Source organism: Dermacentor albipictus, chromosome 3, assembly GCF_038994185.2.
Source record: "Dermacentor albipictus isolate Rhodes 1998 colony chromosome 3, USDA_Dalb.pri_finalv2, whole genome shotgun sequence".
NCBI lineage: Eukaryota > Metazoa > Arthropoda > Arachnida > Ixodida > Ixodidae > Dermacentor > Dermacentor albipictus.
In genome coordinates, this window is record NC_091823.1 from 189025246 (window position 1) to 189051670 (window position 26425).

General features: G+C 50.3%; 1 protein-coding gene across 1 annotated transcript in view; it reads right to left on the reverse strand.

The window, feature by feature from the left end:
* The window catches only part of LOC139057058 (uncharacterized), a 322046-nt gene that overhangs the window by 177261 nt on the left and 118360 nt on the right, over positions 1 to 26425 (reverse strand). The window contains exon 3 of the mRNA XM_070534850.1: positions 12696 to 12730. The gene's annotated coding sequence lies outside the window, so the exon portion shown is untranslated. The remainder of the gene's footprint in view (positions 1 to 12695; positions 12731 to 26425) is intronic.

The following is a 26425-nucleotide window of genomic DNA, read 5'->3' on the forward strand; positions in this document are numbered from 1 at the left end:
CGTGCCTTTCAATGATCGGCCGCACTGTTTGCAGAACAGCGCACTCAGGCCTGCTTACCCAGTAGTCATTGAGTACAACATGGCTTCAGGAACGACATGCTGTTCTGAAGAATAATGTTCTGAATAATGATTCGCGATCCACGAAACGCACAACCGATGCGCACTCAACGTGGACGCAGTGTTAAGAACGGCCAGCTGCAGTGCAAGTTTGCCAGACATTTACGCCAGCGGTGGCAACCTCATCTTGGAATGCCACCGCCAACCTTTACCAACGGCGTGACTAAGTCGTCTTTGTGTCAGGAACAATACGCACGTCCTCCACTTTCCGTCGCTTCAGCTAGGATGCATTTGACGAAGCAGGCTTTGTGCTGAAACCGCCACCGTTATGCTCTAGCCTCGTCGCCGTTGTGACTGAACGAGTTCGACGAAGCAGGCTTTGTGCGCAACACGACAACGCGGACCTGATCTGCTACCCGGGCGCGCTACCCAGAGCGGCTCCGAGTTCTACGAAATTCGTGTGGTGTCGGTTTCGGACCGTGAACACGAGTGTGTGTGCATGTGTGTGTGTAAACCTTCCCACGGAGAGGCGGCTAGTTTACGGGGACTAAACGAACGTTCGCGTCACCTTGCGTCACGGGAGGACCGAGTGTTTAAAAACTGCTGTTGTGCGGAGGCTCGAGACACTTCCTTAAGCAGTCATGTTAGACTGAGTCTCTCTCTCAAGCAGTGATGTTAGACTGATATAAATAGTGTAAATAAACTCATATTCCTCGTTCTCGATGAGAAGCACTTTTTCCCTTCATCAACGTCCTCAGCGTGGATAAGTTGGACGACGACATGGGCCAGCTACCTTCTAATTTATGCCCGACTCCAATCTTGACAACGGATCACGAGCGGTGAGATTGAACCTCCAATCCTGACAGCAGGTACGCAAATCAAACGGTGAAAGCCCCGGGACTCTTCCAAAACGTTTTCAGCGGCGTGCGGCAGAGGACAGCACAGGAAAATGAAGGAGGCGGATTTCTTCACTCATGGGTATGTTGATGTAAAGGGCAGAAAAATCCAAAGTTACTAGAATAGCGCGGTCGGAAAGTATTTGGTTGGCGTGGATGCCGTCCATAATTCGAAGGAAATATGCGGCGTGTCTTGAACGGAAGATGGGATGGTGGTGGGGATGTTTGGCAGGTGGTGATTTAAGCATTTAGATTGTGACTCGGTAGGTGCGTTGTTATTAGACACAATAGGCCAACCAGGGATTTCGGGTGTAAATATTTCTTCGACCGGATCTTTATGTATTTTAGGAAGAAGATAAAAGCGGCCTGCTTATTTGTTCTTGGGCATCATGAAGCGATATTCAGAGGGCGTGATTAGTTCCCTGGACATGAGCTCCGCTATTATTTTTCACAGTATTCCTGTAATCTGAAGTTGGTTTAGAGCCGAACTTTCTGTAATGGGTGTGGTTGAGCAACCACACCCATTACTCAATATCGCTTCATGATGTCCAAGAACAAAAAAGCAGGCGGCTTTTATCTTCGTCCTAAAATACATAATGTTACGGCGGGCGAAATAATTACAGCAGAAATGGCAGGTCGGCCAATTGTGTCTAATAACACCGCACCTACTGAGTCACTATCTAAATACTTAAATCACCACGTGTCAAACATCCCAACCACCCTCCTATCTTCCTTCTAATTATCGACGGCATCAACCCCAACCAAATCCTTTCCGATCGCACCATTCTAGTCACTTTGGATGTTTCTGCCCTTTACACCAACATACCCGTGAGTGAAGGAATTGAAGCCGTTTCTAAATGCCTCGCAGCCAACCCCCAATCGCACGCTCCTGAAGTTTACCTGCCGCTCATTAGGTTAGTTCTCACGCTGAAATATTTCGAATTCGATTCCAATCACTACCTGCGAACTTACGGCGCTAACATGGGTACACCATTCGCTCCCACGTATGCGAACATTTTCATGGGACAGCTTCAAGCAGACCTGTCGAAATCCTACCCTTTAACCCCCCCCCCCACCTATATTCGTTCCATTGACGATATACTTATAATATGGGAACAGCGCACAAGCGCGTTAACTGACTTCACCCGAGTATTAAATCTACGGCTCACCACTCTCCTTGTCAGATCAACTTCCTGGACACGATGGTCTACATAGAAAACGGAAAGCTGAAAACGACACTTTACCGGAAGCCCACGGATATCCAGCAATATTTAGACCACAACAGTCATCACCCGCGACACTGCAAGCAAGGAATTTTTGTCGGACAAGCGACACGAATAAGAACCTGCAGCGAAGACCACGATTATATCTGCCACCTAAATGACCTTAAAGCAACGCTAGCAGAAAGGAACTATCCCCAAGTTTCACTCGATAGAGCTTGTGATACGCGTCAACATTCAAGAGACAGTCGGAATTGGCGAAGAAACAGCCCACACCAGAATCTCACAGACCGCCTGCATTTCTAACAAAATATTCTTATGCACTCCCAAAAAATACCACCCAAGCTTATCAAGTAACGAGTGTCTGAGAAAAGCGTTCCCGGTTGTACTTAGGGCTACCTATCACCGAAACAGGAACTTTGAACACATTTTAGTACACTCTAATGTAAGCCAATAGCATTCTTCCGTAGTAAAAGCATGTTGTCGCCCGAGGTCGAAAACTTGCAGGCACCTTTGAAGTGACGTTAAATTTAAAAGCACCGCAAATCGTTATATACACGAAGTTAAATCTAGCTTCACTTGTACAAGTTCGGATGTGATTTGTATGCTTTAATGTTGCTTCTGTAAGAAAAAATTCATCGGTGAAACAGAAGAATCAATCAACGTCAGATTAAACGGACATCGCGCGGACACAGCTAAAAAGCTTCCCAAAGCTGTCGCCGAGCAATTCAAGCAACCTGGTCATAACTTTGATGAACTTAAACTCTACATCTGACAGTCAAACTTCCGTTCTGAACGAGAAAGATAATACAGAGAATCATACCTTATCATAAGATCAAGACATTGCAACCAACAGGCATAAACGTTTCAAAATGAGCTTTAGAATCTATTCGCTATGCTAAATTTCAAGTTATAGGCAACCACACTTAGTTTGGTTTCTTAGGGTATTTTTTTTCTCTTTTTCGTTTTCCTTTCCTTCTTTTTTCAGCCGGGGTGTCAGACACCGTTGACACGCCGGCTAACACGCGGGCGTTGACACGTGGTTGACAAACGGCCGGACCCCTGGCCATGTGCGCAGCATTCTTTTATTCTCAATTCGACACGCTAACACACCTTCGCTCGTTACCGCACCTACCCGCCTTACATCCTCTCCCCATTAGAAGAACCCTACTTATATATACTGTGGCGAGGAAAGCATATGTCGCCTTGAAGAAGACAATTCCACATGTCGAAACGCCTTGTTCTCGTTTTGCTCACATGTTGAGTGGGCATTTATCAATTTTCGGTGGGGTCCCTCTATGTTCTCAGCAGTGGCTCTTTGTTGCTAGCGGGTTTTGACTTTTTGGGATAAGCCTATTCTACCTCCGCGTTTATCGCTTCTTCTCCTGTTTTGGCCAATCCAGTTGAGACCTGTACGTAGGAGTGGCTGTTCATCGTCTCTGAGCCGAGTCTCTGCAAGTGGTTGTGCTCTGTGCCACAGGTGGGTGCACCATGCAGGCCATTCACGCTTGCGCTTCTGCTCATCCCGTGAAATCGCACGTTCAAAGGGCCAGGCCCTGCCCCCTTGCGCTTACGTTTCCCCAAACACCGGACTCGCGATACGCTATTGTGGTAGTAATCCTCCGGTGTAAAGTGACGGCGGCAAACGCAGGAAGAAATCTTTGCGCAGACGGGATAGCGACAGTCCGATGCGCTACAGCCACTCCGCTCGTCTGCTGCCTTCGAAAGGGCCATGATGTCGCAGTTTGACATATTGCCAGTCGCTACGTTTGCAGCCCACAACGCAACAAAGGCGAATCATGATACTCGCGAAAAGACTAAGACTGACACTGATCTTGGAGCTCTCGTCAAAATGGAGCTCGTTATAACACAAGCAGACTACGCTAGCTTTGTGCACTAAGTCCTTATGTGCAGTGAGAAATTGTTCTAGTGTATTTTCTTTCTGTTACTTTCTCTTTATAGAAACAAATCAACTAATTTTTAAACTATTAGGAACAACATTTGTTCGCCATAATGCTAGAAAAATTATTGATGACGCGCTCTGGGGAGCCCACCGGACAGCTCTCCCTAATAACGTCATTAGGGGAATTTACGTCATATTGTTAGGGCCGGCTTAAACCTTAGCCGAGCGGTGTGCTGCGACGTGCAGCGACGTAATCTTAAAACTTTATAATAAATTACACGCTTTACGCGAAGCACTTACATGCGTCAAATAATTATCTGAAGAACCTACTCTAACGACTCAGTACGTTTATATTGTCACGTGGTGGTGACGTTAAGAACACAGTAGCAATACTGTGATAGACAAAACTAACTTTTATTGGGCGAACCTGTGCCCACAAAACAGGCTACACTTATAGCACAACGATAGCGGCGAACACGGTCGGCGATCGTCGAAAATCTGATCAGCGGTTCAAGCGCGTCGGCATTTATACCCAATCGTCGAATGTTCCAGACTAATCGTTGGGACCCGCGTGCCTTCCATAAAGTTCTACATCATTCGCGTCAGGCGAATAAATCAGATAACACAAGGTTCGGCAACAACAGACTGCGGATAGAAGCATCGATAACTTTCCAGAAACTTCGGATACATGCAAGCGCGTCCCGCGCTGTGCGATAAGATTTGTTAGGCGGTGAAACCTGGTCACCCGATAAATATAAATACACGTGTCAATACCCCCCTCTTAAAAAGCATCGTCCCGATGCTACAAAGAGAGCGAAACCCAAAGGGACACTTATTAAACATAAGTAACAAAACAACGAAAAGAAATAAAGTCCAAAGGTCAGTTACGCGAAGTGGCAAAGTTCGTCAACGCTGGTGGTACGGCTTGAGCCGCACAACGTGGACAATTTCAGGTCGTGAACGGCGCCGCTGTGACAGCGAAATGCCGTCTGGCACGACCTCGTAGTCCAGTGCACCAATACGTCGGATGATCTTGTACGGTCCAAAATAGCGACGCAAAAGCTTCTCGCTCAGTCCTCGTCGGCGTATAGGGGTCCAAACCCAAACACGGTCACCGGGCTGGTACTCGACAAAGCGTCGTCGGAGGTTGTAGTGTCGGCTGTCGGTCCTCTGCTGGTTCTTGATCCGCAGGCGAGTGAGCTGTCGGGCTTCTTCGGCGCGCTGGAGATAGCTAGCGACGTCGAGATTTTCCTCGTCAGTGACGTGGGGCAGCATGGCGTCGAGCGTCGTCGTCGGATTCCTGCCGTAAACCAGCTTAAACGGCGTGATCTGTGTTGTTTCTTGCACCGCCGTGTTGTAAGCGAATGTTACGTACGGCAGGACGGCATCCCACGTCTTGTGTTCGACGTCCACGTACATCGCTAGCATGTCGGCGAGGGTCTTATTCAGCCGCTCCGTAAGACCATTCGTCTGCGGGTGGTAGGCCGTTGTCCTCCTGTGCCTTGTCTGACTGTAGTTCAGAATGGCTTGGGTGAGCTCCGCTGTAAAGGCCGTTCCTCTGTCGGTGATGAGGACTTCTGGGGCACCATGTCGCAGCAGGATGTTTTCGACAACGAATTTCGCCACTTCGGCTGCGCTACCGTTCGGCAGTGCTTTAGTTTCAGCGAAGCGGGTGAGGTAGTCCGTCGCCACGACGATCCACTCATTTCCGGTTGTTGACGTCGGAAATGGTCCCAACAAGTCCATCCCGATCGGCTGGAATGGTCGGCAAGGAGGCTCGATTGGCTGTAGTAATCCGGCTGGCCTTGTCGGTGGTGTCTTGCGTCGCTGACAGTCTCGGCATGTTCTGACATAACAGGCGATGTCGGCGGTCAGGTGCGGTCAATAATACTTTTCTTGTATCCTTGATAGTGTCCGGGAAAATCCTAGGTGTCCAGTGGTCGGATCGTCATGTAGGGCGTGCAATACTTCTGGACGAAATCCTGACGGGACAACAAGAAGGTAGTTGGCGCGGACTGGGGAGAAGTTCTTCTTCACGAGTAGATTGTTTTGAAGCGTGAAAGAAGATAATCCGCGCTTAAATGCCCTGGGGACAACGTCGGTGTGCCCTTCCAAATATTCGACGAGGCCTTTTAGCTCCGCGTCTGCCCGTTGCTGTGCAGCGAAGTCTTCCGCGCTTATCATTCCGAGGAAGGCGTCGTCATTCTCGTCGTCTTGCGGCGGCGGGTGAATGGGGGCGCGTGATAGGCAATCGGCATCGGAGTGTTTTCGTCCGGACTTGTAGGTGACAGTGATGTCGTATTCTTGTAGTCTGAGGCTCCACCGCGCGAGTCGTCCTGAAGGATCCTTTATATTCGCTAGCCAACACAACGCGTGATGGTCACTGACGACTTTGAATGGCCTGCCATAAAGATAAGGGCGAAATTTAGCTGTAGCCCAAACGATGGCGAGGCATTCCTTTTCGGTCGTAGAATAGTTGCCTTCCGCTTTTGACAGCGACCGGCTAGCGTAAGCTATCACCTGTTCGACTCCGTTTGTCCTCTGGACTAGAACGGCACCGTGGCCTAGGCTACTGGCGTCAGTATGGATTTCTGTATCGGCGTACTCGTCGAAGTGCGCAAGTACCGGCGGCAGCTGCATGTGTCGTATGAGTTCCTCAAATGCGTCGGACTACGGCGTTTCCCACTGGAACTCAACATCACATTTAGACGTGTCATAGGCTCAGCGATGCGTGAAAAGTCCTTGACAAAGCGCCTGTAGTAGGCACACATGCCAAGGAACCTACGCACTGCCTTCTTGTTGATGGGTGGCGGGAACTGTGCGATTGCAGCTGTCTTTTGCGGGTCTGGACGGACACCAGATTTGCTGATTACGTGGCCTAGGAACAGAAGCTCATCGTAAGCGAAGCGGCATTTTTCCGGCTTCAAAGTAAGCCCTGACGACTTGATGGCTCCTAGTACTGTCGCAAGCCGCTTGAGGTGATCGTCGAAATTCCCGGCGAAGACGATGACGTCATCCAATTAAACGAGACAGGTCTGCCACTTCAGTCCTGCTAATACTGTGTCCATGACGCGCTGGAACGTTGCAGGCGCCGAACACAGTCCGAATGGCATAACCTTGAACTCGTAGAGGCCGTCTGGCGTGATGAAGGCGGTCTTTTCGCGATCCCTTTCGTCGACCTCTATTTGCCAGTAGCCAGACTTGAGGTCCATCGATGAGAAGTATTTAGCATTGCAGAGCCGATCCAATGCGTCGTCTATCCGTGGGAGGGGGTATACGTCTTTCTTCCTGATTTTGTTCAATCGACGATAATCGACGCAGAAACATAGCGTTCCGTCCTTTTTCTTCACTAAAACAACTGGAGACGCCCACGGGCTTTTCGACGGCTGGATGATGTCGTCGCGCAGCATTTCGTCGACTTGGTGTCTTATAGCTTCGCGTTTTCGCGTCGAAACTCGGTAAGGGCTCTGGCGGAGTGGTCGAGCGCACTCTTCGGTTATTATGCGATGCTTTGCGACTGGGGTTTGTCGAATCCTCGATGACGTCGAAAAGCAGTCTTTGTATCGTCGAAGCAGACTTCTGAGCTGTTGCTTCTTAATCACGGGGAGACTTGGATTTATGTCGAAGTCTGGCTCGGGAACTACGGTCGTCGGGGTAGATGCAACAGAATCTGAGAGGACAAACGCATCGCTGGTTTCCTGAAATTCCTCGATGTATGCGATCGTCGTGCCCTTGTTGATGTGCTTGAACTCCTGGCTGAAGTTTGTCAGCAACACCTTCGTGTTTCCTCCGTGCAGTCGAGCGATCCCTCTTGCGGCGCAAATTTCACGGTCGAGCAGTAGACGTTGGTCGCCTTCGATAACGCCTTCTACGCCAACGGGTGTTTCGGGGCCGACCGAAATGACAATGCTGGAGCGAAGCGGGATGCTCACTTGATCTTCGAGCACCCTCAAGGCGTGGTGACTACGAGGGCTCTCCGGCGGTATCGCTTGATCTTCCGACAGCGTTATTGACTTCGACTTCAGGTCGATGATTGCGCTGTGTTGGTTCAGGAAGTCCATGCCGAGAATGACGTCTCGTGAACACTGTTGGAGGATAACGAAGGTGGCAGGGTAAGTCCGGTCATGAACGGTAATTCTTGCCGTGCAGACTCCAGACGGCGTGATGAGGTGTCCCCCAGCGGTTCGAATTTGAGGGCCTTCCCACGTAGTCTTAACTTTCTTCAACTGGGCGGCGATGTGTCCACTCATGACGGAGTAATCAGCCCCTGTGTCGACTAAAGCAGTGACTGCGTGGCCGTCGAGAAGCACGTCGAGGTCGGTGGTTCTTTGTCTGGCGTTGCAGTTAGGTCGTGGCGTCGGATCACGGCTGCGTCGTGCTGAACTGAAGTTGGAACGTCGCGTCGTCAAGTCGTCGTTCGTCGGTGTAGTCTTGCCTTCCTGACTTCGTCGGGACGGCGGCGTGTAGTTGTTATGTCGTCGAGATCGTTTCGTCGTCGTCTTCGTCGGCGGCGGAGGATCTTCGTCAGTTCGACCAACAGCAACCGCACCTCCATCAGTTGCTGCTTTTAGTTTTCCGGATATGGGCTCGCTGACCGGCCCCGGACTGGGCCAGTGTATGGTCGGCGCTGCGGCGACAGGTAGCGGCCTGGTGATGGCGAACGGGACGGCCGTCGAGGGCTCCACTGAGTAGCGGCGAGGTAATCGGCGATGTCACGTGGGCACTCGCCAAGCTGTGGACGCGGCGCGTTGACGGCGAAACCTCGCAGTCCCATCTCCCGCACGGACATCGTCGGTAGGCGTGGCCGGCTTCGCCGCAGCGGTAACAGAGCGGGTGGTGGTCGGGGGCGCGCCAAATGTCCGCCTTCCTCGCGTAGGTGCGCTGGGCGACGGGTGGTCGTGCTGGCGGTGGCGGCGGCGGCGGACGACGAAACTGTGGCGTGACAGGGCCCTGGCGCGGTCGCGGAGGGGGTCCTTGACGGCGTGCGACGGCGGCGTAGGTCATCGCTTGCGGCTCACGCAGCGGCGATTCAGGGGCTACTCCAAGTTGTTGTTGGAGTTCCTCACGCACGGCGTCGGCAATCGAAGCCACTTGAGGCTGGGGTGATGGGAACAGCTTTTGTAGCTCCTCCCGCACGACAGCTCGGATAGTCTCGCGTAGGTCGTCGGCGGCCAGTGACTGAACTCCGGCGTAGTTTGTCGAGGTTGTGCGGCGGTCGAATTGCCGGTTTCGCATCTCGAGTGTCTTCTCGATGCTGGTGGCCTCGTGAAGAAACTCGTCGACGGTCTTCGGTGGGCTTCGTACCATTCCGGCAAAAAGTTCCTCCTTCACACCACGCATCAGCAGGCGGACTTTCTTCTCCTCGGGCATTTCAGGGTCAGCGTGGCGGAAGAGACGGCTCATTTCTTCCATGTAGATCGCGGTCGTCTCATTAGGTAGCTGCACCCGGGTTTCCAATAGCGCTTGGGCTCGTTCTCGGCGTACGACGCTTGCGAATGTGTGCAGGAAGCCGCTTCGGAAAAGTTCCCAGGTCGTTAGGGTGGCTTCTCGGTTCTCGAACCACGTCCTGGCCGCGTCTTCCAATGCGAAGAAGACATATCGCAGTTTGTCATCGCTGTTCCAGTTGTTAAACGTAGCGACTCTCTCGTACGTCTCAAGCCAGCCTTCCGGGTCCTCGAAAGTTGAACCACGGAACGTCGGAGGCTCCCTGGGCTGCTGTAGCACGATGGGCGATGCCGGGGCTGCCATTTGGGTGGACCTTGTGGCAATCTTTCTGGTCGTCTCAGGCAAAAGTCCGTGCTCCGGGGGCAGTTGTTGAAGACGGCGGCTTGCTCGATGGTCCGGGACTGCGTTGGTGTTGTCCTTGCGTTCCGGGCTTGGATCACGGCTTGTCGGGGGCGTCCGGTACATGGACCAAAAGCACCTCCACCAGATGTCACGTGGTGGTGACGTTAAGAACACAGTAGCAATACTGTGATAGACAAAACTAACTTTTATTGGGCGAACCTGTGCCCACAAAACAGGCTACACTTGTAGCACAACGATAGCGGCGAACACGGTCGGCGATCGTCAAAAATCTTATCAGCGGTTCAAGCGCGTCGGCTTTTATACACAATCGTCGAATGTTCCAGACTAATCGTTGGGACCCGCGTGCCTTCCATAAAGTTCTACATCATTCGCGTCAGGCGAATAAATCAGATAACACAAGGTTCGGCAACAACAGACTGCGGATAGAAGCATCGATAACTTTCCAGAAACTTCGGATACATGCAAGCGCGTCCCGCGCTGTGCGATAAGATTTGTTAGGCGGTGAAACCTGGTCACCCGATAAATATAAATACACGTGTCAATATAAAATCGTCAAAATCGTTTCAGAGTTGCTTTACGAGTAGTCAAAGCAGTATGTTTGGACAGTAGACAGTTTTATAATATAGTTTATCGCCTTACGTGCGTCTCTTCAAGATCTTTAGTTTAACGTACACGAGCGCAAACGTTAGAAAGGCGTTCAATGACAGGGCGCCATCTGGTGCCTCGTGACAAACGTATACAAGCCAAGACAATCCATTAGCAACCTTTCTGTTGTGATATGTGGACGCGTCTCGTCAGACTTAGGGATGCCAGAATCGCTGAATGATTTCAGAAATTGGCCGTGCTCTGCGCTCATAACTACCGTTCCAGGCGAGTCTAGATTAAAAGAGAGTTGATTTCCATAGTTGCTGGCGATCAGCAATAAAGAGAGCGCACCGATCACGAGAATTTACGGTGAAGCGGGAGCCATGAGGGCCGCCATATTCGACAGCGCTATTTCTTAGCATCCGTGCTTTGCGAGCGTTAATGGCCAACCACTGGCGCGCGTCGGCAAGCTACGGCACGCGCCAATGCATCAAAAGCCTTGGCCGCGAACAGGGCGAAGCGTGGCGACATAGAGAAAGAAATTCAACAAGAGGGGACACTCTTCAAAAACTGGCAACAGGAAATACGTCACGCCTAGTTTCAACAACATCCGTTAGTTGACGCGAGCATCAGCAAAAAGGAATGTGAAATAAACTTCCAGACAACGTTTCATTTTTTTTATTCCTTCCCACTAAAAGTGAAAAAGTTTTGCGTGTAAATGAAGTTATACTTTGCAACTTTTTGTTGCGTTGCCTAGCAACAAGCTAGCGGCACGCCAGACGCGCGCATACGTCATGCGCCAGACGAGCCGCAGGAGTGAGCGAGGCCGGTCGTACGTGCGAAGCTCGCGTGCTCGGCGACCCGTCTGTTTTGGATATAGCTCATTTTTTGGGGGGCTCGCCTTCTCTATGCTTCTCTTGCGTATCGTCTGCATTTCGACACGGCACCGCTGCACTACTGGACTACGGCAAGGTGAGAAATTGTGTTTGACTGTGCGGTGTATTTTAAGCACATTTAGGCTTAGTTCAAGTGGCGCAGGTAGCGAAAAACAGCTCCGCCGTCCTGACGCAGTTAATTTGAGTTAATGCCTCATCCTGGGAGATGTTTGCGACGCTTTCTATGAGCCCCAACATTACTGTAACTTATTTCGGTAGTTTTGGGGCACGCTTGCCGCGCCCGGCTTATTGACGCAGTAAGCGAAAACCGGCTCGGCCGTGTGACGCATTTGCGCGTGTACATGCGTGTACTACGTCGTAGCGCCTAATACAGACAAGTTTTTGCGCATTCTGTGGTACCCAACATTATTGTAACCAGCGTCGTTATATTTGGGGTAGTTTAGAAGCACAGTTGCTGCGCCCGGCTTATTGACGCAGTTAGCGAAAACCAGCTCGGCTGTGTGCCGCAGTTAGTTTCGAGTGTACTGAATCTTACTGGTAGAAGTTCGTGACGCATTCTCTGACCCGAAAAAGTATTGTAATTTATTTGGTAACTTTTTGGGATATCTTGAGGCTTTCTTGCCGCGCCTGGGGTTGTGAAGCTGTTAGCAAAAAAGCAAGTCGGCCGTAGTGAGTTAGTTTTGCGTGTATACTGAATTTTAGTGGGACAAGTTTGTGACGCATTTTATAACCCTGCAACAACATATACCTTATTTCGGTACTCACGCTTCTCGAAAACGCGACGAGCGATTGCCGAGAGTGATAACACGGGAGTGTTGCATGCGCCGGCAGGACGCGTAAAAGATAACACGGAGGAGCTCAAGAACATGACATTTATGTATTCTGAGCGACTGAAAACAGGTTTTGCACCCACGAGTCTGACTTGAGTGCGATTAGAAGGCATTCTGCGAGCGTGTAACATGGTCTGGCTGAGCCTGTGTTGTAGCCACCTTTGCGTACTTGGCGTACCATCGTGTAGACTGAGGCCAAGTTGTTTTGTAAACGGGCAGTCACCCGTGTATTTGTTCACTTAAAGTGCAGGAAATAATGCCCTCGAAAGGAGGGTTGCTTGAAAGTCAGATCTTCAGATTTTATGGCATTGTCTTTGCTGCGAAGTGTACGTAAAAGTGAATTTATCTGTAATGCCGCTCATTCACCACTTACGCACGTTTCGCCTCTACACGCAATATTCCTGTTAGGTCAATATACCGAAATGATACATGCTTGTAATTTACTTTCTTTCAGCTGATGGCATCCGCTGGAGCATCGTACGGCAACGACTGCTGCTTACCTGGTGCCACAACTTTGGATGAGTGAAGAAGAAGCCTGGAACGAGCATTTATATAGAGCAAAGTAAACATTTCATCATTTCAGAAGACGTCTTTCGTTTTCTTTATGAAATTGCACCTGACAGATTCGGCGCAGTCTTGTAAAGGTCAATCGCAATCATTTCTACTTGTTAATGAAACGACTCCACGCCAAGGCCACGCGAGGTTCAGCAGAAGTGAAAAAAAAAGAATGCCGCGCCGAGCAGCGGAGCCAGCGCGGCGGGTACCAACTGGTGTTCAAAACGCGCGCGCCCAAAATCGAAACCGGAAGAAGTCAACAACATCCGCTTGGGGTGCTACAGTCAATTCGGCCGCTGGCCTCTATGGGAGTGTCCGCTCTTGTTGAAATTTCTTTCTCTATGGTGGCGCCTATTATGGCCGCCGATGTGAAGACGCCGATAACAACGATCATGCGAGTTCTTCGGGCGCCCGACGCGTGCAACAGTATTTCTGAAAGACAGTGTAGTTATAGTAGGCCCATAACGACACGACCGATGACCGTGTGTTCTCGCAGTGCGACGTGGATCCAAACCGACTTCGAACGACGCCGACAAATCCAACCTGCCCACTGGGTTCCACCGGTCTTAGTGCGATCATCTGCTAAAGCATTCAACCGAATCATTATTGCTGCAACGTCGGTGCTTGGTGTATCTATAATTTGTCGTGCTAGAAAGGAATGAAAACATGCCTCCGAACTCCCCAGTGAGGATGATCAGCACTCGCCTACCGCCTATGCTGCTGACTTTGCACGTAGGCCTAGCGCGTCCATCGAGTTCGTAAGTGGCGAGTGAACGAGCCCCGCTGATAACCTCTGTCGAAGGAAATGAATTTTCAGCTCCGTTTGGCGCTGCAGCGATTTAAAATATTGCCCTCCTGACTTCGTGGGGTGTGCGATGTGGTGAATCAACCATGCGGAAGTTCGGGTGGTGAACCACCGCGTGTTTCTTGTCGTCTCAGGTGACTCAAGTTTAACGGGTGAGCTTTGTGCTGTTTCCAGTGGCAAAGATAACTTTCGAAAGCGAAAGGCACTAGCAGCCGTACAATTGGAAGAACGTACGTTATCAGCCACGCCGTCCGTTTCAGCTGACAGTGCGCTATTCTATTCGGCATGTGAATCCAGTTCGGTACAAGTCCACAGTTCTACTTCACTCACTTTTTTCAAGTGCGTGGACTAGTTAGGGATTAATCGCTCGTGCAGCACTCAAGAACGCTGACGCGCTGAAGGAAACATGACACAGCGCAGTCATGTTTCAGTCAGTGGGCCCTTATACTTCAGGCACTGCAAAAAGATGGGATCTGTTTGCAATATGCGCACCATGTGCGATGAATAGGAGGACCTGCATCATGCAAGACCTATGCATGCAGCCGCGTATGCCAGGATTCATTCGATGCCTGCTTAAGGAGTAACATCTACGGAATCTGTGAAACTGTAATTGGCTAGTGATCTCATTTTTTGCTTATGAAGAGAGAAAGATGGTGCGAGCGCACTGCGGGGAAGGTGAAAGGGTGTCATCAGTGCTTCCGGCAGTCGGTATGCTTAAACTGCCTAAATCTCTTGAGCTTCCACTAAAATGTTTCTCGCCGCGACACTATAAACTGTAGTCAGGAAAAATATAAACTCAAAGCCAAGTTCCTAATGCAACTTCGCAGAATGCGTTCGATTCACAAGTTAACACTTCCACTGCAACATTATGCCGGTGCACAGCATACGCGCTTGAAATGAATACGTTCCGTAAAGGTGAACGACTTGGCCTACAATAACAAACTTTGTAGTAGCACTGCAAAAAGTGCTGCCATGAGTATCAGCCACAAGAAGACTGATGCCTGTGCAAGCTACTTCCTCGGAGGCAGCCCTATGATGCCTGTTCAGGTCCTTCCCATTCTGGGTGTAACATTCAGCCCTTCTCTCGACTTTTCTGCAGATGTCACCAGCACTACATCTAAGGGTCATCGCATTCTTGGGTTTCTGTCCCGTGTCTCCCTTCCCTGTGGACCTGAGGTTTTCTGAGCACTCTACACGTCTGTCAATCTACCACGGCCGAATACTGCGAATCAGTATAGTCCTTGTGCCAAACTCACGTCACTGACAAACTTGAGCTTGTTCAGCGGTGGGCAACACGCACACTGTATTCCCATCTTTTCGGCCGTCGCAAGCTCATACCAGCCTACGAGGATTTCCTCAAAACCAAGTGCCAGACCCTGCAATATAAGTGCAACATTGCACTAGTCTGTCTATCTGCAGGCTGCTTGACGGCTCTCTGGACGACACCCATCTTTCTTCTTCAGTACGTCTGAACAAGCGGTCAGCGCAGCCTGAGCTCCATCGCGCCTGTACGGCTCGACACCGCAACTTCATGCTTATATCCGGCATAGAGAGCTTTCTCGCCGCCCGCCTGCCATTCGCATTTCCATTTCCTGGAGACCGGACTGAGTTAGCACTCCTGCGTGTTGTGCACCCGTCGACTGTGTGCGTAGGTCCTATGCTCTGTTATTAAGCAAGTGTGTGTGTGTGTGCGTGTGTGTGAGACGTCATCAACCTACCGGACACCTGACACTTCCACGTGCTGAGCTAGCATCGATCAACGACGGTCCAGCGGCGACCAATCAAAGCATCACACGAAGAACTGGACACTGTAAAACCGGGCGTTCCCGCACGATCGGCTGCAGTCCGTTGGAGTGTGTGAGCCTGTCATAATCGCTTGTTCTTCTTGTTAGGTAAGCACAGTTGCATTTGATTCTCGGTTGCTTTCCCGTTTCTCCGTCGGACTGACTCGTAGAGCTCGTGAAAGTACCTCTTGGGGGTATCTTCTGCACCCTGCAAATTCCTGTTCTAGATGGCTGGCTATCGGACACACTAGCATACAGGCCTCAGCCATTTTTAGCCTTGTGAGCTGTCTAAACTGCCATGTTACCACCAAGTATTATTATTATTATTATTATTATTACTATTATTATTATGGCAGTCGGGCAGAGCGTGTGAGCCTGCCATAATCGCTTGGTCTTTTTGTTAGCTCTGCCTGCTTCGTAGCACTCGAAAACGGTCGACGTGCCTGGTCTATCTATCGCATGGATCGCAAGCACTGCACCATCTGACGTCATCAACCTACCGGACACCTGACACATACATGTGCTGAGCTGGCATCGAACAACGACGGTCCAGCGTCGGCCCATCGAAGCGTCACACGAAGTGGAAACTGTAAAACCGGGCGTTCCCCCACGATCGGCTGCAGTCCGGCGGAGCGTGTGAGCCTGTCATAATCGCTTATTCTTCTTGTTAGATAAGAACAGTTGCCTTTGATTCTCGATTGTTTTCCCCTTTCTCCGCCGGACTGACTCGTAGAGCTCGTGAAAGTACCTCGTTTTCTTTTATCGTGGTATTTGAAGAGTGCATTGCTTGCCACACTGCGTTACTTGATGATGGTCGCTTTATGTCGTGCGCTGAATGTAAACATGGCTACCATTTGGGTCAACTTTGTTCAGGCATAGGGCCTAGTACTTTTGCGACCAGGAGCCAAGCTAAAGCGAGAAACGTGGGTCTGCAAAACCTGTCGGGCTGGCAGGCAGTGAGACGCTTGAGCTTCGCAGATGGAGTGTATGCAGACAGGGAACGGCAGTTCTGCAGAGCCATCCTTGGCTTCTGAGCTGAAGGAAATAAAAGACAGTATTGTTTCTTTGTTAACTCTGCGTGCAAAAGTGTATTCCCTGCTTCTGCTAAAACTTGTGTTTTCTAAGCTCGCCATGACTGTTAAAGAACTAGAGGAATCGGTCTCATTTGTGTCGTAGCAGTATGACTCAGTACTGGAGGAGATGGGAGCTAACAAAGACCGCGAAAAGGCCCAGGAAGAGGAAATTGTGCGCTTGAGGGAAGTGATCAAGGCCAAGCGATACAGCTTGAGCTTCTGCAGGATCTACAGAATGAGAACAAACAGTACAATAAGAAGAATAACTTGTAAAGTGAAGGCTTCCCACTGGAACAGAAAGAAAACCTAAGGCATGTTTTATCAGAGGTAGGCATTAAGCTAAAGGTTACTTTTTAAGCACTGATGTAGAGGTGGTGCACACCTTGCCTAGTAAACGTAAAACAATCCAGACAGTCCTGATACGGTTCACTTCTGTAGCAGCGAGAGAAGATTGGTTTGGTTCACGAGGAAAGCTGCGGCGATTACACCAGAACTGTTCTCTACCCAAATTGTTTTTCAGTGATAACTTGACAAAGGCAAATCGTAGTTTGTTTTGGCGTGCAAGAAACGTCTCTAAGGCGAACGGGTACTAGTTTGCCTGAGTAAAAGGCGGTAAGATTTTTGTAAATAAGGATGAAGGTGCACCTTTGATCCGAGTAATCAGGCCAGCTGATATTTTTAGGGTTGTATAAGCAGCATTGCGTCTAGTTTATGTGTGGTTTCTGTCAGAAATACATTGGGCCTGAGGTCACAAGATAATTTTGCTGTCAGCGTAAACATAAGAATTAAGCCTACGAAAGTACTGGAATGAATTTAAAGAGATAGCGGAAGGGGCTAGCAACTACGTTGACGCTTTTGTTCTCCCTGAGAGAAGTATATCACAAGTCGGCGCCGATATGTTTTCGATGTCTGGTTATCGTTCACATTTCGTGACCCGGCCACGAGGGCGAGGATGTGGTTAAATGTTTTTCTTCTTGACATATATGTTACGCCTGGAATATCTATCACGTTCGTTCATGCGGAATGCCTGACCATAAAAATAAATCTTTCAAATGCAAGTCCAATCCTCCTTTCGGTATATCGTCCACCATTTAGCAGTATGAGGCGATTCTTGGCAGAGTTCGATGAAATACTGGGCAAATGGGGTTCAACTGTGCAGTTATGCTTAGCTGGTGATTTGAACGTAAATACGCTATGCGTCACGTCAACTACTGTTTCCGATTACTTATCCATTTTGTCTTCTTATGGTTTCGAATCCATCATAAAGCATCCGACTAGCTCTTTCGTTACCGCGAGAAAATGGCCGTTTTTCATAGGTCTCGGAAGAAATTTTTTTGCCAGTACAAATAATATTCCAGAACACGTTGCAGCATGCCAAATTGCACATAATGAAATGCTCTTTCCAAAAACATAAGTTACAAAGCAAACAATTTATTAGGGAACATACAAAAAATTCGGAAAAGTGCCATTTTTGTGGCGAGTTGATAAAAACAAGAAAGAAAAGGCACAATATCTACATACACATTATTAAGAAAGAAAATTTAGAATATACATTTTGAAGATCAATGACTCAGGAATACTGTCTAAAAAAATTAATTCTCTGTACCGCGCCGTTCTTCAGCTACATAAAAAAAACTAAAGACCGGGAACAGCTTCAGCGCTCGTGCCATGCGGTGAAGCAGTTGCGCGTTTTCGTGAGGCACAGGTGCACTTCGCAGTTTTCGCAGAAAACGTTTGTCTTTTGTTCGATTTTGCGTTCCTGATAGCACATCCTGCAGTTTCGCCTTTTCGGCATCTTTTGCGGATGGTGCGGCACTTCTTTTGGGACAGGATGTACTCTGGGAACCTCTTCATCATCAAGCTCGAGCAGCTGTTGGGTGAGCTCCATACGAAAAGAAAGTTGGTCGAAGTGGGCGCTCCTCTGCAATTCCGGTGTTGAGAGGTGTTGCTGGCGGTGCTCTTGAAAAAGAATGAAGCTATTCACAACAGCCATGTCAATACAATGAAAGAAGAGCGTCTTCCACCACCTCACGCACTTCATCAAAACGTTATAGGATGCAATCAGCTGATCGGACTTATCAACTCCAAGCATCCCGGAATAATAGTCGTCAATCAGCACCGGCTTTTCGATTGGGATGATAGTCCACACGCCGCCTCTTCTCTCTTTCCTTGTGGCTGTAACATGCCTGTTGGCAGTGTGCGCTGTTGACATCATGTGAACAACCTTCCTGTCCTTCCATTGCAAATGCAGGATGTTGTTCCGTCGGAGCCACCGAACATCACCTCTCTTTGCCTTTTTCTCCCATGACACGTCCTTCAATTCAGATGGGAAGCACCGACGATCTTTACGTGTCGTGCCACAAGCGAGGGTTTTGCGATTTAGCAGGTGAGCAAAGAGAGACGCAGATGTGTAAAAGTTGTCCATGTAGATAACATATCCTTGATTGAGGTATTTATCGCACAGTTGTGTCACCACATCAAATGCTAGTCCACTTGCACTAGCTGTTTCCCGTTTGCCTGCGTACACATAAAATTGAACGGAATAGCCAGTCTGCGAATCAGCAAGCACCCACAATTTATATCCCCACTTTACAATCTTGTCCCGCATGTATTGCCGAATACCCGATCTTCCTTTCGATTTGACCATTCTTTCATCCACAGAGAGGTTCCGCGCAGGTTGAAAAAGTTCTGCTGATGTAGTGTTCACGTGTTGCAGAAGCCACAATACGCGGTGCAGCCTGCCGTGCGTAGCTACAGTAGTCGCCTCCGGATCAGTGACACTTAGGAAGCGCAGAAGTGCAGAAAACCGTCTCCTTGGCATAACGTTCCGAGGAAGAAGCCCTGAAAAAAGCCTACTGGTATTCCAGTAAAGGTGGATGCGTGGCACGTTCACAATGCCCATATAAATGAGCAGTCCAATGAACTTCACTAGTTCGTCGGTAGTCACTTCCTTCCACGACCCATCTCTTTCAGCATAGCTTGGAAGCTCCAAAATATGCATCCAAGCATATTTATTCGTGTTCTTGCAGATAGTTTTTATTACTTCTGCGGTGAACAACAGGAGGAAAAAATCGCGCGCCGTTGTAAAGCGTCTTGCGCTGCTCCGAAGTGCTGGGCCGAGATGTGCTCCGGGCGGCCTTGTTGGCGTGAACTGAAGTTTCTTCACAGCCGGTGGCAGCACATCCTGGCCTAGCGACGTACGGACCCTGCAGATAGCAAGAATAGCTCTAAGCTTGTGCACAAAGGTCGGCAGATAAGCGCGCGCGACGCCGGTGACTGCTCAAGGCCGTAAAGGTAACTCACCGGTGAGAAGCTGCGGATGTCCCGGGCTGACTCGAAACATCGTCGCCGTCAGAGCTTGAAGCAGAAGTACTGTCATCTTCGGACTCGAAGCTCGAATCCTCGTCACTAAAATCAGGTGCGGGTGAAGAATACTTTCGAGCAGAACGCTTTCCGCGCGGCGCAGTAGCGTCCGACGACGACGCCATGGCAGAGACCGGAGCGACTGGCGTTGTTGCGATAGTAACACCGGATGCGGCCCTCTGGCGGATTTAACAAGAGAAGCGAAACCAAAACTGCTGCAAACTGGCTGTAAAGGCTAGGTATACATGTTGGACATGCGGCGGACCTTCAGGAATGCGTTTTCATGGAATAAAACCACCCGGACTCCAAGTCAAAGCTCACTAGTGAATAGCTGGCGTCATTTTCGGGTAATTATCCCCACTCAACGCCGCCAGATAACAAAGCCGACAATATGATTCAATATTTGACTTGCTGGGAGCCTTTTGATCACAAAAATTTGACGCTAATGCTGAATTACCACGAGTGGCAGTATTTTTTCTCAAGCGCGGCCGCCACGCCCCCTTTTGCAACAACACGCGCACATTAGTTCTCAAAAAGGCGCATCAAAAATCAGAACGTCGCCAGAGCGGGAAAATTTAAACTGGTTCTACAAGTGCACTGCCTAGACTAACCACTGGATGGCGCTAGCTGCACTAGAAACGATTCCAACATGTCGAAATCGGCCGTTTAAAGCATCGATCACCGGTGATCGATTTGAATAGGCGTGGTAACGAAAGAGCTAGAGAAGAGTGCCTAAAAAACCGAGTAGTAGCGTCCTGCATAGACCACATTGTGGTGCGCGTCTGAATATTCTGTGGCTGCTTGCGTCATAAATCAGGAGTTAGTCGACCACTATTTGGTGGCCTGTCACCTTTCGAAGCCTCCTCTATCTGTAGAACATCAATCGGTTGGGAACACAAATAGAAATAAAATGAAAACTCAGATCACTAATACAAAAACGTCCGACCATCCTAATCTTGCCAGGTATTTGCCGATTGATGGAAGTGCACCCGGAAAGGTATACGAAAGGTTCTCCACTCAAATTAAACACTTTGAGCGCCTAAGTACATATACTGCTCTGAAAAAGTGCAGAAATAATGTAAGCTGGGGGCTTAATGCCGATATTATGCGTGCCATATCTTTTAGGGATTGGCTCTGGAAGCGCTCCAAACGTTCTCCTAAAAATGAGAGATTAAAAGCTGAATATAGAATGACCAGAAACAGGGTAGTCAGGCTTTTGCGAACAGCGAAAAGAATGTATTTTTTAAATAAATTCAACCAATCGTGCAAAATTCCCGCGATAACGTGGTCTATTATAAATAATCCTAGGAGAGGAATTGACGTACTTTCTAATCCCATTGACTAATTTCTAGAGGATAAAACATTGGTAGTTAACGCATCCTACCGTTTTTTCTCGCGTGCTTCTGAAAACGTTTTATCCCAACAGGAAAATCATTGTACGTTGAAGGAATCTGTGTCGGCGTCCGCTTTTATGCCTAGCTTATCACCACCTCACCTAAGTGGACTCTTTTTTGTTTTCAGCAAAATAAACCACCAGGAATAGAGGGCATCTAAGTCGGCACCCTGCGAAGAAACTTCGATGTGCTTGCGAACATCTTGCTTTTTTTATTTATTGCTTTTTAGGTAAACTGCAGTAATTCCCGAGACTCTTAAAACGGCTATAATTAAGCCACTATATTGACACGTATACTTATCTTTATCGGGCAACCACGTTTCGCAGCCTAACAAATGTAATCGCACAGCGTGGGACGCGCCTGTATGTATCAGAAGTTTCTGGAACGTTATCGTTGCTTCTATCCGCTGTCTGTTGTCGCCGACCGTTATGTTATCTGATTTCATCACCTGACGCGAATGGTGTAGAACTTTGTGGAAGGCACGCGAGTACGAACGATTAGTCTGGAACATTCGACGACTGCTCTATAAAAGCCGACGCGCTTGACCCGCTGATCAGATTTTCGACGATCACCGACTGTGTTCGCCGCTCTCGTTGTGCTTTAGGTGTAGCCTGTTTTGTGGGCACAGGTTCGCCCAATAAAAGCTAGTTTTGCTTTTCACAGTACTGCTACTGTGTTCTTTGACGTCACGACCACGTGACATCTGGTGGAGGTGCTTGTGCGTTCATGTACCGAACGCCCCCGTGAAGCCGTCTCTTCCGCCACGCCGACCCGGATATGCCCGAGGAGAAGAAAGTCCGGCTACTTATGCGTGGTGTGAAGGAAGAACTTTTCGGCGCAATGATACGAAACCCACCGACGACCGTAGAATAGTTTCTTCGTGAGGCGACGAGCATCGAGAAGACACTGGAATTGCGGAACCGGCAATTCGACCGACGCACCAAGCCAACAAGCTACACCGGAATTCAATCACTGGCCACGGACGATCTATGCGAGACCATCAGGGCCATTGTGCGTGAAGAACTGCGCAAGGTCTTGCCATCGTCGCAGCCTCAAGTGTCCTCGATCACCGACATCGTGAAAGAAGAGGTGCACCGATCGCTAGGAGTTCCTGAGCTGCAACCACAATTACCGCAGCCCCAGCCAGAAGCGATGACCTACGCCGCCGTCGCACGCCGTCAAGGCCCCCCCTTCGCGACCGCGCCAGGGCCCTGTGACGCCGCGATTCCGTCGTCCGCCGCCGCCGCCGCCAGCACGCCCACCCGTCGCCCAGCGCACCTACGCAAGGAAGACAGACATTTGGCGCGCCCCCGACCACCGCCCGCTCTGCTACCACTGCAGCGCAGCCGGCCATGTGTACCGCCGATGCCCATACCGGGAGATGGGACTGCGAGGTTTCGCCGTTAACGCGCCGCGGCCACAGATTGGCGAACGACCTCGCGATATCGCCGACTACCTCGCCGCCACTCAATGGAGCCCTCGACGACCTTCCCGTTCACTGTCACCAGGCCGCTACCTGTCGCCGCAGCGCAGACCATACACTGGCCCAGCCCGGGGCCGGTCCGTCAGCCCATATCCGGAAAACTAAAAGCAGCAACCGATGGAGGTGCGGTTGCTGTTCGTCGAACTGACGAAGATCCTCCGCCGCCGATGAAGACGCCGAATGGACTACTTCGACGACACAACGACACGCCGCCGTTCCGACGAAATGTGGAGGCAAAGAGTATGACGACGAAAGGCAACTTGATGACGCAACGTTCTAGCTTCAGTTCAACACGACGCAGCGGTGATCCGACGCCAAGACCTAATTGCGATGCCAGACATAGAACCACCGACCTCGATGTCCTTCTCGACGGCCACGCAGTCACCGCTTTAGTGGACACAGGAGCCGATTACTCCGTCATGAGTGGACCCATCGCCGCTCAGTTGAAGAAAGTTAAGACTACGTTGGAAGGCCCTCAAATTCGGACCACTGGAGGACACCTCATAACACCGACTGGAATGTGCACGGCAAGAATTACCATTCACGACCGCACTTACCCTGTGACATTCGTTATCCTCCAACAGTGTTCACGAGACGTCATTCTCGGTATGGACTTCCTCAACCAACACGGCGCAGTCATTGACCTGAAGTCGAAGTCAATAACTCTGTCGGAAGACCATGCGATACCGTCGCAGAGCCCTCGTAGTCACCACGCCTTGAGTGTGCTCGAAGATCAAGTGGGAATCCCGCCGCGTTCCAGCATTTTTATTTCCGTCGGCACTGAAACACCCGCTGACGTGGAAGGCGTCATCGAAGGCGACCAACGTCTACTGCTAGACCAAGAAATTTTCGTCGCAAGAGGGATCGCTCGACTGCACGGAAGAAACACGAAAGTGTTGCTAACAAATTTCAGCCAGGAGTTCAAGCACATCAACAAGGGCACGACGATCGCATAGATCGAGGAAATTCTGGAAAACAGCAATGCGTTTGTCCTCTCGGATTCAGCCGCATCTACCCCGACGACCATGGTTCCCGAACCAGACTACGACATTAATCCAAGTCTCCCCGTAATTAAGCAACAGCAGCTCAGAAGTCTGCTCCGAAGATACAAAGGCTGCTTTTCGACGCCATCGAGGATTCGACAAACACGAGTCGCCAAGCATCGCATAATCACCGAGGAGTACGCTCGACCACTCCGCCAGAGCCCTTACCGAGTTTCGCCGCGAGAACGCGAAGCTATAAGAAAACAGGTCGACGAAATGCTGCGCGACGACATCATCCAGCCGTCGAAAAGCCCGTGGGCATCCCCTGTTGTCCTGGTGAAGACAAAGGACGGAACCCTACGTTTCTGCGTCGATTATCGTCGTCTGAACAAGATCACGAAGGAGGACGTATACCCCCTCCCACGGATAGACGACGCATTGGATCGGCTCTGCAACGCTAAATACTTCTCGTCAATGGACCTCAAGTCTGGCTATTGGCAAACAGAAGTCGACGAAAGAGATCGCGAAAAGACGGCCTTCATCACCCCAGACGGCCTCTACGAGTTCAAGGTTATGCCATTCGGACTGTGCTTAGCGCCTGCAACGTTCCAGCGCGTGATGGACACGGTTTTAGCAGGATTGAAGTGGCAGACCTGTGTCGTTTACTTGGATGACGTCGTCGTCTTCGCCGGAAATTTCGACGATCACCTGAGGCGGCTTGCGACAGTACTAGAGGCCATCAAGTAACCAGGGCTCACTCTGAAGCAGGAAAAGTGCCGCTTTGCTTCAATGAGCTTCTGTTCCTAGGCCACGTTATCAGCAAATCTGGTATCCGCCCAGACCCGCAAAAGACAGCTGCCATCACACAGTTCACGCAACCCAACGACAAGAAGGCAGTGCGTAGATTCCTTGGCTTGTGTGCCTACTACAGGCGCTTTGTGAAGGACTTTTCACGCATCGCTTAGCCGTTGACACGACTAACTAAATGTGATGTTGAGTTTAAGTGGGAAACGCCGCAGTCCGACGCATTTGAAGAACTCAAACGACGCATGCAATCGCCGCCGGTACTTGCGCACTTCGACGAGTACGTCGATACGGAAATCCATACTGATGCCAGTAGCCTAGGCCTCGGTGCCGTTCTAGTCCAGAGGAAAAACGGAGTCGAACAGGTGATAGCTTATGCTAGCCGGTCGCTGTCAAAAGCGGAAGGCAACTATTCTACGACCGAAACGGAATGCCCCGCCATCGTTTGGGCCACAGCGAAATTTCGCCCCTACCTATATGGCAGGCCATTCAAGGTGGTCAGCGATCATCACGCGTTGTGTTGGCTAGCTAACCTAAAAGACCCTTCAGGACGGCTGGCAGGGTGGAGCCTCAGGCTACAAGAATACGACATCACTGTAACCTACAAGTGCGGACGAAAACACTCAGATGCCGATTGCCTATCCCGCGCCCCCATTGACCCGCCGCCGCAAGATGACGAGGATGACGACGCCTTCCTTGGAATAATAAGCGCGGAAGACTTCGCCGAACAGCAACGGGCAGACTCGGAGCTAAAAGGCCTCGTCGAATATTTGGGAGGGCACACCGACGTTGTCCCCAGGGCATTTAAGCGCGGATTATCTTCCTTCACGCTTGAAAACAATCGACTCGTGAAGAAGAACTTCTCACCAGGCCGCGCCAACTACCTTCTTGTGGTTCCGTCGGCGCTGCGTCCAGAAGTACTGCGCGGCCTACATGACGATCCGACCGCTGGACACCTCGGATTTTCCCGGACACTATCGAGGATACAAGAAAAGTATTATTGGCCGCGCCTGACCGCCGACGTCGCCCGTTATGTCAGAACATGCCGAGACTGTCAGCGACGCAAGACACCGCCAACAAGGCCAGTAGGATTACTACAGCCAATCGAGCCTCCTTGCCGACCATTCCAGCAGATCGGGATGGACTTGCTGGGACCCTTTCCGACGTCAACAACCGGAAATAAGTGGATCGTCGTAGCGACGGACTACCTCACCCGCTTCGCTGAAACTAAAGCACTACCGAAAGGTAGCGCAGCCGAAGTGGCGAAATTTTTCGTCGAGAACATCCTGCTGCGACATGGTGCTCCAGAAGTCCTCATCACCGACAGAGGAACGGCTTTTACAGCAGAGCTCATGCAAGCCATTCTGCAATACAGCCAGACAAGTCACAGGAGGACAACTGCCTACCATCCGCAGACGAATGGTCTTACGGAGCGCCTGAATAAAACCCTCGCCGACATGTTAGCAATGTACGTCGACGTCGAGCACAAGACGTGGGACGCGGTCCTGCCGTACGTGACCTTTGTATACAACACGGCGGTGCAAGAAACAACACAGATAACGCCATTTAAGCTGGTTTACGGCAGGAACCCGATGACGACGGTCGACGCCATGCTGCCGCACGTAACTGACGAAGAGAATGTTGACGTCGCTAGCTATCTCCAGCGCGCCGAAGAAGCCCGACACCTCGCCCGCCTGCGAATCAAGAGCCAGCAGAGGACCGACAGCCGACACTACAACCTCCGACGACGCTTCGTCGAGTACCAGCCCGGCGACCGTGTTTGGGTATGGACCCCTATACGCCGACGAGGACTGAGCGAGAAGCTTTTGCGTCGCTATTTCGGACCGTACAAGATCATCCGACGTATTGGCGTGCTCGAGTATGAGGTCAGGCCAGACGGCATTTCGCCATCACAGCGGCGCCACTCACGACCTGAAATAGTCCACGCTGTGCGACTCTAGCCGTACTACCGGCGTTAATGAACTT